The sequence below is a fragment of the Pteropus medius genome, unplaced genomic scaffold (assembly GCF_902729225.1).
Source record: "Pteropus medius unplaced genomic scaffold, Ma_sr-lr_union100, whole genome shotgun sequence".
Taxonomy (NCBI): domain Eukaryota; kingdom Metazoa; phylum Chordata; class Mammalia; order Chiroptera; family Pteropodidae; genus Pteropus; species Pteropus medius.
This window is the reverse complement of record NW_024349564.1, coordinates 337489-348425: the sequence shown is the minus strand read 5'-3', so window position 1 is coordinate 348425 and position 10937 is coordinate 337489. Positions and strand designations below refer to the sequence as shown.

Genomic DNA, 10937 nt, shown 5'->3' with positions numbered 1-10937 from the left:
CAAGCCTTATGCCTGCCAAGAGAAGGTCCTTGACTGTGCAGGAAGGAATTTAAGCATGAGCCAGAGTTAGAGACAAAAGGAAAGTTTATTAGAGAAGGAATAACAATCCGTAGACAGAGATGTGGTCAGAGTGTTGCTAGAAAGCTAGGGGCTCCAGTTACCAGCTTCTTGTATTATTCCACAAGAAAGAATTCAGAGAAAAGACAAACAGCAAGAAGGAAAGCACAAGGTTTACTGAAGTGAAAGTACACCCTCGAGGGGGTGGGGAATGTGGGCTTACTCAAGAGAGAGAGCTCATAAGAATCACACCAAGATGGTTATGAACTTTTTGTTCTCTCTGGAGGGGAGCCTGGGAAAACGTGGTGCTGAGGTAGCCTTGTTGTCTCTTCCCAATAGGCGGGGAGCTCAGTTTCCTTTTTTTTCCCTCCTGTGGTGTTTCTGGAACTGTCATGGCATCAGCTGCATGATGGGAAGCTGCATAATTTGCAATGCAGATGAGATTATAATGATATTATAATTAGCCAAAGGTTATGCCTTAGCCAGTGATGGTGTCTAGGCTGGAAAAGAATGGGTGTGGCTTATCCCCCTGCCGGGGCTAAAACAGGGGGAGGTCTGAATAAAGGAAAAATTTTGCAGCCATATCCTGGAGCAGGAGGGATTGTCCCTGCACTACCTGTCCAGAGAATGAGACCCCAGGTGTTTGAGGAACTGGGTTTATGTCTGTTTTTCTTTCAGGTATGGGTATGCAGTATTAATAGCATGGGGAGGTAGCTGTTGGTAATCTCAGCAGGAATCTTCCTTTGTTCTCTAGGTTCTCCATGGTCTGGCCCTAGGGAGTAAAGAATGGAATGAATAGTTGGGTTTATTTTCTGTAGGGTACAGCTTAAAGTCTGTTTTTCCTGTTTTCCTTTCATGGTATGGGTAAACAGATGTTAATAATTTCTGCAGGAATCTTCCTTTGTTCTGTAGGTTTCTCCTGGTCTGGCTGTGTAGCTGATCAACTAGGTTCTGTGTCTAGTAGCACCTTGCAGTCTATGAATAAAACTTGGTTTAATATTAGTCAATTTGTATAGGCTCATGCCTCTTCCCTATATCAGTTCAAAACGTGAAAACACAACAAATTCTTCTGGAGTGTCAGAAACCTGGCGGAGTGAGAGACGTCCCCAGATCTCTCCCCTTGAAACAGTAATGAGCTGAACATCTAAAACTCAACAAAAAACACTCAACCAGCACATCAGCATGTCTGAGCATGGGATCTGCGTTTAAGAGCTACCACAGATCAGAACCCTGGGAGTCAAGCGGTAGACTGGGAGAAACAAAGAAGCTGCCTCTCACAGCTGGAGCTCTGTGGAAGAGGAGGGAGAGTGAAGAAGGTACAGCAGGTTCCCTGAACAACCATGTCTGGGAGAGTTGTGAGCTCCACGTGGCCAGCAGCAGTGCCCAGGGATCAGGGCAGAAAGCAAGGGATGGCAGAGAAGTGGGGATGGCTGAGAAATAACAGCTGATTTTTACCAGCCGCAGCTGCAAAATGCGAGGCCGAGCTGCAGCCCCTATCCCCCAACAGAGAAGGCCCCATCCACCATATCCTCTGAGACTGAACACCGCGGAACCCCAGGGAAATCTGAGCAAATGCTACCAAAACTGTCACTAATACAGACAGCGTCTGAGACTGAGGGTAGTGAGCGTGACTGAATATCTATAAGGGAAAAAAAGGCATTATTACTAAGACTTTATATAAAGCAGGGATCCAAGAGCCTTAGACGCCACCTACTGGAAACCAAAAGAAAAACACCTTTTTTGTAACAAGCTAAAGAGAGACTTATATAATAAATCTTCTTTCTGGAGAAAAAGCAGAATACACTTCCATTAATGCCCAGGCAGAGAAATAGTCCATTAAACACCATGAACAACTAAGGTATCAAGGCAGCTCAGAAAGAAAGAAAAATCTCCAGAAAATAAGCTTACAGGCATAGAAATATGCAACTTAAATGACAGAGAATTCAGGATGGTACTTCTGAAAAAACTCAATGATCCAAAACAATTCATGTCAACAATTTCGGAAATTGAAAAAACAACTAGATAAGCAGAGCAAGGAGACTGAAACCCTCAAAAAGAACCAAATAGAACTTCTGGAGATAAAAAACACACTGCAAGAGTTGAAAAATGAAATAACAAGCTTGGGAAATAGAGTCGACCAAATGGAAGAAAGGGTCAGTGATATTGAAGACAGATATCTAGAAATAAATCAGAAGGAAGAAGAGAGAAAGCAAAGAATGAAAAATAATGAAAGAGAAATATAAGACCTAACTGATCCTATCAGGAGAGGAAACATAGAATAATGGGCATTATTGAAGGCGAGGAAAAAGAACAGGGATTAGAAGGCATTTTCAGACAAATAGTTGATGAGAATTTTGCAAATCTAAGGAATGAGCTGGAGCTTGGAATTCAAGAATTCAACAGAACACCCAATTATCTCAACCCCAAAAGGCCTTCTCCAAGATACATTATATTAACATTACCAAAAATCAATGACAAAAAAGAATTCTCAGGGTAGCCAGGAAAAGAAGATGGTAACCTATAAAGGAAATCTATTAGATTATCGTCAGACTTCTAAGCACAAACTTTATAAGCCAGAAAGGAGTAGAATCAAATATTCAAACTATTAAATGAAAGGAACTACCAGCCAAGAATAATGTATCCAGCAAAGCTCTTCTTTAAAGATGAAGGAGAAATAAAGACCTTTCCAGACATACAAAAATTGAGGGAATTCTCCACTACAAGGCCAGCATTACAGGAAATACTGAAAGTGGTCAGCTCACGTAAAACAAAATGACAAAAACAAAAACAAAAAAACATAAAAACATAACCATGAGTAAGGCGAATAGCAGGCAGATAGAAGCAGAGGAGTGCAACCCTTATTAGGAACAAGGCATTATGAGCTTAAACAATAAGAAGAGATTTGCCATAGCAGGATAGTAATGAATGTTCAGCATACACAGGGACAAATTGAGACAACAATGACTGAAAAGGAGAGGATCCAAAGACCTAAATTTGCAAAGAGGAATGGAGATAAGGCATGTGCAGAATAAATGGACAACTGTATATGTATAACTATCTTTTACATATTTGTAATGGTAACCACATGCCAAAGATTCAGAACTGAAATACGTAACATAAAATAAAGGACCATAGGGAAAACCACACACCCAACCTAAAAACAAAACAAAACAAAAAACTGCAAGAACAAAGAAACAATGGAAACACCGAGCTACCAGAAAACAAAAGATAAAATGGCTCCAGGAAAACCTCATATTTCAATAATCACGCTAAATGTAAATGGACTGAACTCACCAATAAAATGCCACAGAGCTGCAGTCTGGATCAGAAAACAAAATCCAACCATATGCTGCCTCCAGGAGACACATCTCAGTTCCAAAGAATAATATAGACTTAAAGTGAAAGGGTGGAAAATGATATTTCAAACAAATAGTATCAAGAGAGAAGCGAGAGTAGCGGTACTAATATTGGACAAAATAGACTTGAAAATAAAAAAGGTAAAGAAAGATACTGAGGGACACTTCATAATGATAAAGGGAATCATGCACCAAGGAGAGATAACACTTATTAATATCTATACTCCTAATCAGGGAGCCCTGGAATATATAAAGCAATTACTAACAGAACTAAAGAGAGAAACAGGCCAAAACACTATCATAATAACGGACCTAAATACCCACTGTCAGGTATGGACAGATCATCTAAACAGAAAATTAATAAGGAAATAACATCCTTAAATGACACATTAGACTAACTGGCATAATTGATATTTACAGAGCATTTCATCCGAAAACAGCTGCTTATACTTTCTTCTCTACTGCACATGGAACATTTTCAAGGACTGACCACATACTGGGACAGAGAGATAGCCTCAACAAATATAAGAGGGTTGAAATCATGCCAACCATATTCTCTGATCATAATGTTTTCGATCTAGAGATCAACTGTAAAAAGAAAGCGAGAAGAACACAAATACATGGAGATTAAACAACATGCTACTGAAGAATAACTGGGTCAGAGAAGAAAGAAAAAGAAAGGTCAGAAGATACATAGAAACAAATGATAATGATAGTACAACATATCAGAACTTTTGAGACACGGCAAAAGCAATCATAAGAGGAAAGTTCATATCATTACAGGCCTATTTCCGAAAACAAGAATGAGCCCAAATAAATAACCTAATGCTTCATCTTAAAAATCTAGAAAAGGAAGAACAAATGAGGCCTAAACTCAGCAGAAGGAAAGAAATAATCAAAATTAGAGCAGAAATAAATGAAATTGAAAACAACAACAACAACAACAACAAATAAATGCAACAAAGAGCTGGTTCTTTGAGAAGGTTAATAAAACTGACAAACCCCTGGCTAGACTCACTAAAGAAAAAAGAGAAAGGACACAAATAAACAAAATCAGGGATGAAAGAGGAGAAATTACAACAGACACCGCAGAAACACAATGGATCATACAAGGATACTATGAAAAAATATATAACAACAAATTTAATAACCTGGAAGAAATGGACAGGTATGTAGAAAGAGACAACTTTCCTAGATTGAATCAAGAAGAACTAGAAAATCTAAATCTAAATGATCAGCAGTATAGAAATTGAAACGGTCATAAAAAACATACTAAAAAAGTACAAGTCCAGGACCAGATGGCTTCACCAGTGAATTCTACCAAACATTCAAAGAAGATGTAATACCTTTTCTCTTTGTTCCAAAAAATAGAAGAGGAGGCAATACTTCCCAACTCATTTGATGAGGCCAATATCACCCTGATACCAAAACCTGGTAAAGATAACACACAAAAAAAACTACAGACCAATATCTCTCATGAACACAGATGCAGAAATCCTAAATAAGATACTAGCAAACTGAATACAGCAACATATTAAAAAGATTATACACCATGATCAATTGGGCTTCATCCCAAGGGCACAGGGATGGTTCAATAAATGCAAATCGATTAATGTGATACATCACATAAACAAAAAAGAATCATATGATCATATCAATAGATGCAGAAAATGCCTTTGGCAAGATACGGCACCCATTTATGATCAAAACACTAGACAGAATTGGTATAAAAGGAAAGTACCTTATAATAAAGGCTATTTATGACAAACCGTCAGCCAACATTATACTTAATGGTGAAAAACTAAAACCCTTCACTCTAATCAGGAACAAGGCAAGGTTGTCCACTGTTGCCACTGTTATTCAGTATACCTTTGGAGGTCCTAGCAAGTGCAGTCAGGCAAGAGAAAGATAAAAAAGGCATCCAAATAGGAAACGAAGAAGTTAGACCGTCACTATTTGTGGATGACATGATTATATAAAAAACCCTAAAGACTCCACAAGAACACTACTAGAAACAATAAGGAAAGACAGTAAAGTTCTGGACACAAAGTCAATGTTCAAAAGTCCGTAGCATTACTATACTCTAATAACAGAGTGTCAGAAAAAGAAGTGGAAAAAGTAATCCCTTTCGCAATTTCAACAAAAAGAATAAAATACCTAGGAATAAATCTAACGAAACATGTGAAAGACCTATATAATGAAAACTACAAGACCCTATTAAAAGAAATAGAATAAGATACAAAGAAATGGAAAGATATCTGTGTTCTTGGATTGGAAGAATCAACCTAGTTAAAATGACCATATTACCTAAAGCATTATACAGATTTAATGCAATCTCCATCAAAATCCCATCAGCATTTTTTTAAAGAAATGGAACAAAAAATCGTCAGATTTGTATGGACGCACAAAAGATCCTGAATTGCCAAAGCCATCCTGAGAAAAAAGAACGAGGCTGGAGGCATCACTCTGCCCGAATTCAAATTATACTACAAAGCAACAGTAATCAAAACGGCCTGGTATTGTCAGAAAAACAGACAGACAGCTGTAACAGAATCAAGAGTCCAGAAGTAAACCCATGTTTATATGGGCAAATAATTTTTGACAAAAAAGTAAAAAACATACAGTGCAAAAAGGAAAGGCTCTTCAATGGTGCTAGGAAAACTGGAAAGCCAACTGCAAAAGAATGAAACTACGCTGTTGTCTATCACCACACACCAAAATTAACTCAAAATGGATAAAGGACCTGAATACAAGACCTGAAACAATAAAAAGCATAGAAGAAAACATAGGAACAAAACTCAAGGACCTTGGACTTAAAGAAGATTTTATGAATTTGACCTGAAAGGCAAGGGACGTTAAAGCAAAAATAAATGAATGGGACTACATCAAACTAAAAAGCTTCTGCACAGCAAAAGAAATCATCAATAAGGTAAAGAGACAGCCATCTGAATGGGCAAATATCTTTGCAGGCAATGCCTCCGATAAGGGCCTAATATCCAAAATATACAAAGAACTCCTATCACTCAATAACAGTAATTAAAAAAAACAATCTAATTATAAAATGGGCAGAGAACCTGAATAGACACTTCTCCCAAGAAGACAAATGGCCAACAAATATTTGAAAAGATGCTCATCATTGTTAGCTATTAAAGAAATGCAAATCAAAACCACAATGAGATACCATCTCACACCTGTTAGAAATGCTATAATAAACAGGACAAGTAATAACATGTCGGAGAGGATGCGGAGAAAAAGGAACCCTCATACACTGCTGGTGGGATTACAAATTAGTACAGCCACTATGGAAAACAGTATGGAGTTTCCTTAAAAAACTAAGAATTGATCTACCATATGATCCAGCAATCCCTCTACTGGGTATTTACCTCAAAGACTTGAAAACCCATATCTGAAAAGATGTTTGCACACTGATGTTCATAGAAGCATTATTCACAGTGGCCAGGACATGGAAGCAACCAAAGTGTCCTATTATAGATGATTATAATAAAGAAGCAGTGGTACATATATACAATGGAATATTACTCAGCCATAAGAAGAGATGAAATACTGCCATTTGCAACAACATGGATGGACCTCGAGATAATCCTGCTAAGTGAAATAAGCCAGACAGAACAAGTTGAAAACCACATATCACTTATATGTGGGATATAAACTTAAAAGGAACAAATGAACAGGACAAACAAAAAGAAACTCTTGGTCATGGACAATAGACTAGAAGTTACCAAAGGGTGGGTGAGGAGGGGATAAGTGGGAGGTAGATGGGTAAAAGGGGTCAAATATGTGGTGAGAAATCTAACAATGGGAGGAGAACTCACAATGCAATATATATATGCTTTACTGTTAAACTGTACACCTGAAACTTACTGGATTTCATTAACCAATGTCACCAAAAAAAAAAAAAAAGAGAGAAGAAAAAAGAAAAAAACATGTATTGGAAAGCAGACTTTTGTATAGTATGAACTTGCACATGTCAGCAAAAGAAGGCTTTGGAGGTACACGCTTATGTCTGTGAACTAATGAAATTAGTTTTTGGCAGAGCCTTACACCGTATTTGGAGCACTGCAGAAATTGCCATTTGAAAGGAAAGATAAAATCCATTCTTTTTACATAGTTTGTAGCTTTTTTCCTTCCAAAGAACAAAGTATATATTTCCTCAATTTTAGGAAATATTTTAATATAGCTCTCTCTATATTTACATTATGAAGCTGATGCAAAGTGTTAAGAAATCAGCAAGCAAAAAACCAGAATTATATTTGCTTAATGGATCTATTTATTGAATCTGTGCTCACTACAGAAACATATATTTATCACATATTGGATTGCAAAGAAAGAAGAAAAAATGCACATCTACACTTGTGTGTGTGTATTATAATGTGCGTGTATCTGTGTGTATATATACACATATACATATAAAGTCAATCACGTTATTACTCAATGTTGAAAAATTGTTAAGAAAATTTAAAAATAATAGTAATTACAATAATGACAAATCCTGTTGTGTACATTATCTGATATGTATAGTCTTGTGCTAAGTAGTTTACTTGTTTAAAATTCTGTAAAACATATCTTTCACTTTCTACATTAATTCTTTTATTTTAGCTATATCTCTTGAAAGGAACATTCAATGAATATAGTAAAAAATATCTGACTTTAAAAGGAATGATTAGTCTATTTATGTTCGTATAATACTTGATGTAATTGGGTTTGTATTAAGTTTTGTGTTCTTTCCAATAGATCTGGTTTATTTTCTTATTCTATGTTTTCTTTCATATTAACTTTTAAAAATAACTATACATTTGAATCCTTTTTTTTGGAAGATATATACTTAGTATTTGTGAGTTTTTAACCTAGAAATTTCAGCATAATTTTAAAAACAAATCACATTCATTTTATTTTTAATAACTTTAAACACCACCTTGACAATGTAATGGCATCACACATAAATCTGTGCTGGCTGGAAAATTACTGCTTGGCTATCACCCATGGAAACCTAACATTCTAAAAATAAGCTTTCTGCTTCTGTACCCCCTGCTTGCACAACTGACCTGTGGGTTGACAGTTAGTAAAACTGTCAAACAGAATGAAGAATGGGGTTTAGGGCTTAAAGACCCTGTACCTCTACATTTCGGGGCTGCTTAATTTGGGCTCTGTATACCCCTGGCAGACCCAGCTGGCTGAATAGTGTGTTTCCTATAACTCACTGATTTCTGGTGGTCTGTGTGTCTGTTGGGGGCTGGAGGCTACAACAAATCCACCGACAATATCTTACCTTTTAAATTGGTGATATGTATGTTTAAAAAATATAAAATACTTACACAGGTCATAAGTGCACAGATCAATGAAACTGTATAAACGGAACACTTTTCTGTTAGTTAGTCAGTCATGCATGAACGACAGGAGCTAAGGCCTAGCTCTGTAACAATAGAAACTTCCCTTGAAGACCTTCTCTAAGGACCTCCCAGCAATACCTCCCTTTAAGGGTTATAGATTACCCCAAATCCTAGAGCATAAAGGCCATAAAAGCTGCTGGCTAAACCAGCTACAAATGCATGTGCAGAAAGTACTGCCCATAATTCCAGCCTTATGATACCATCATTATAATATCATGATTATGCCTGGAAGTTCGTGAATCTAATTATAACAGACTGAATTCTGGGTAAGCACATGTGCTACTGCAAAGAGTTATATAGCAGACAAGGTGACCTCACTTATGGATCATCTAGGACCTCCCATCACAGCCCAGATATAAACAGATCTTCTCATTATTGAATTGTTATAGTGCTCCTGGCTGGAAACCCACTCCTCCCTTTGGGGACGTACTATCTTATCTCTTTATCTCCTAAATTTCACAGGGCTGCAGCCTTACCTAGTGCGGCCATCTCCTTCTAAAATGTACTTTCAATAAATCTTACTTTTCTCAATCTCGCTGACCTGTAAATTCTTTGCTGCGTTGGCGGTGAAGAACCAAGGGACAACATACAATGCCACCGTTCTCTTCCTTCCCCACGCCGCTGGGGTGACACCGGCTTTCACATCACCCCAGCGGTGACATTTCTGTACACAGCACCTATATCAATAATCGGAATATTGTCAGACTCCTAGGAACCCCCTGTGCTTCCTCCCAGTCAGTACTCCTAGGATAACCACTGCTGTTAAAGAAGGACCTGATACAAGGACTCCCATATTATGGGCATCACGGTGTTCCCGGCATCACCTCTTCTTGCCCTATAGCTTGTAACTGCACACTAACTTCATTTCTTTAATATATATTTTTTTCTTCTTTGATTCAAGCTGATTTTGCTCAGATAATGGTATTGTGACTCCCTTGCTTACCCCCCTTTATTCTCTCTGTCTGCCAGCCCTTTAATCACTAAGCCTTAGGACATAAGATTAACTGAGCCTCAGGTATATCGTCATGAGGACAATAGGTTTTGGTTGGACTTTAGGCTAAGGATGACAATTTGGCTTAAGATGTATGTTAGGCCCAATGTCCCCCAGTTTTTCCAGTCTTTTATCAGACAATGGATTGTTCCTAAATGAAGTGTAGAGTGTCCCCTGCCTCAGAAAATTGCTTGAAACTTGTGACTCTATCCTACTGCTTTGCTGATCACAATATTTATGGCCTGGCATTCTTTACAGACTGCTTGCATCTTTGTTCCTGGGTTGCTGACACCACAAGAAAAAAAGCTCCGAAAAGCTGAGCAGACCACAACCCACAACAGTCACATAGCCCCTGGAACAATGCCCAGATTTTCCCTTAAATACGCTAAGCCAGATTGAGACTGGGAAGGCAGTTCTTGATCGTGTTAACCTGCTGCCTTCTCAGATCACCAGTGCTCTGACAATGAACATTTATTCTAAATACCCCAACTCCTGTGTCCATCTATTGGCTGAGCGGCGCAGGCAGCACGAGGGTCGGATTTGGTTGCCCTCTGGTTTCACTGTGACATCTAATAGCATAGATTACTTTTGCTGGTTTTGTATTTTATACAAAGAGGATAATAGAGCATTAACTCTTTTGATGTTCGTGAATTTATGATTGCATATTCTGGAACACTCACTGGCATTGTTGTATAGGATTCCATTTTATGAACCTCAAACATTTACTCATTCCATTGTTATTAAAACTGGAGGGAAACTGAGTCTGGGGCTGTGCTGCCTTTGCCACTCAGGCAATAGACCAACACAGGAGTTGGGGTATTTAGAATCAGGATTTATTGTCAGAGCACCAATCATCTGAGAAGGCAGAGCACCAATCATCTGAGAAGGCAGCAGGTTAACACCTTCAAAAACTGCCTTAACATTCTCAGTCTGGCCTAGGGTATTTAAGGGAAAACGTAGACATTATTCTAGCAGCTACATGACAGTTGGGGAGCCTTCCCTCTAACAACCCGATCCTCCGGTGGCATCAGCAACCCAGGAACAAAGATGGGAGTAGTCTGTAAAGAATACTAGGTCATAAAGACTGTAATCAGTAAGCATAAGCATTAATCACAAGTTTCAGGG

The 10937-nt window shown here is 38.0% G+C and overlaps 1 long non-coding RNA gene across 1 annotated transcript; it reads right to left on the bottom strand.

Annotated features, from left to right (window-relative positions):
* Nucleotides 1–429: 429 nt before the first annotated feature.
* LOC120618854 (uncharacterized) lies at nt 430–9763 on the bottom strand. The gene is made up of 2 exons (XR_005657317.1): nt 9363–9763; nt 430–829 (listed from the first exon to the last, which is right to left on the bottom strand). It is a non-coding gene; the product is annotated as an uncharacterized LOC120618854 (long non-coding RNA).
* Between the last annotated feature and the right edge of the window lie 1174 nt (nt 9764–10937).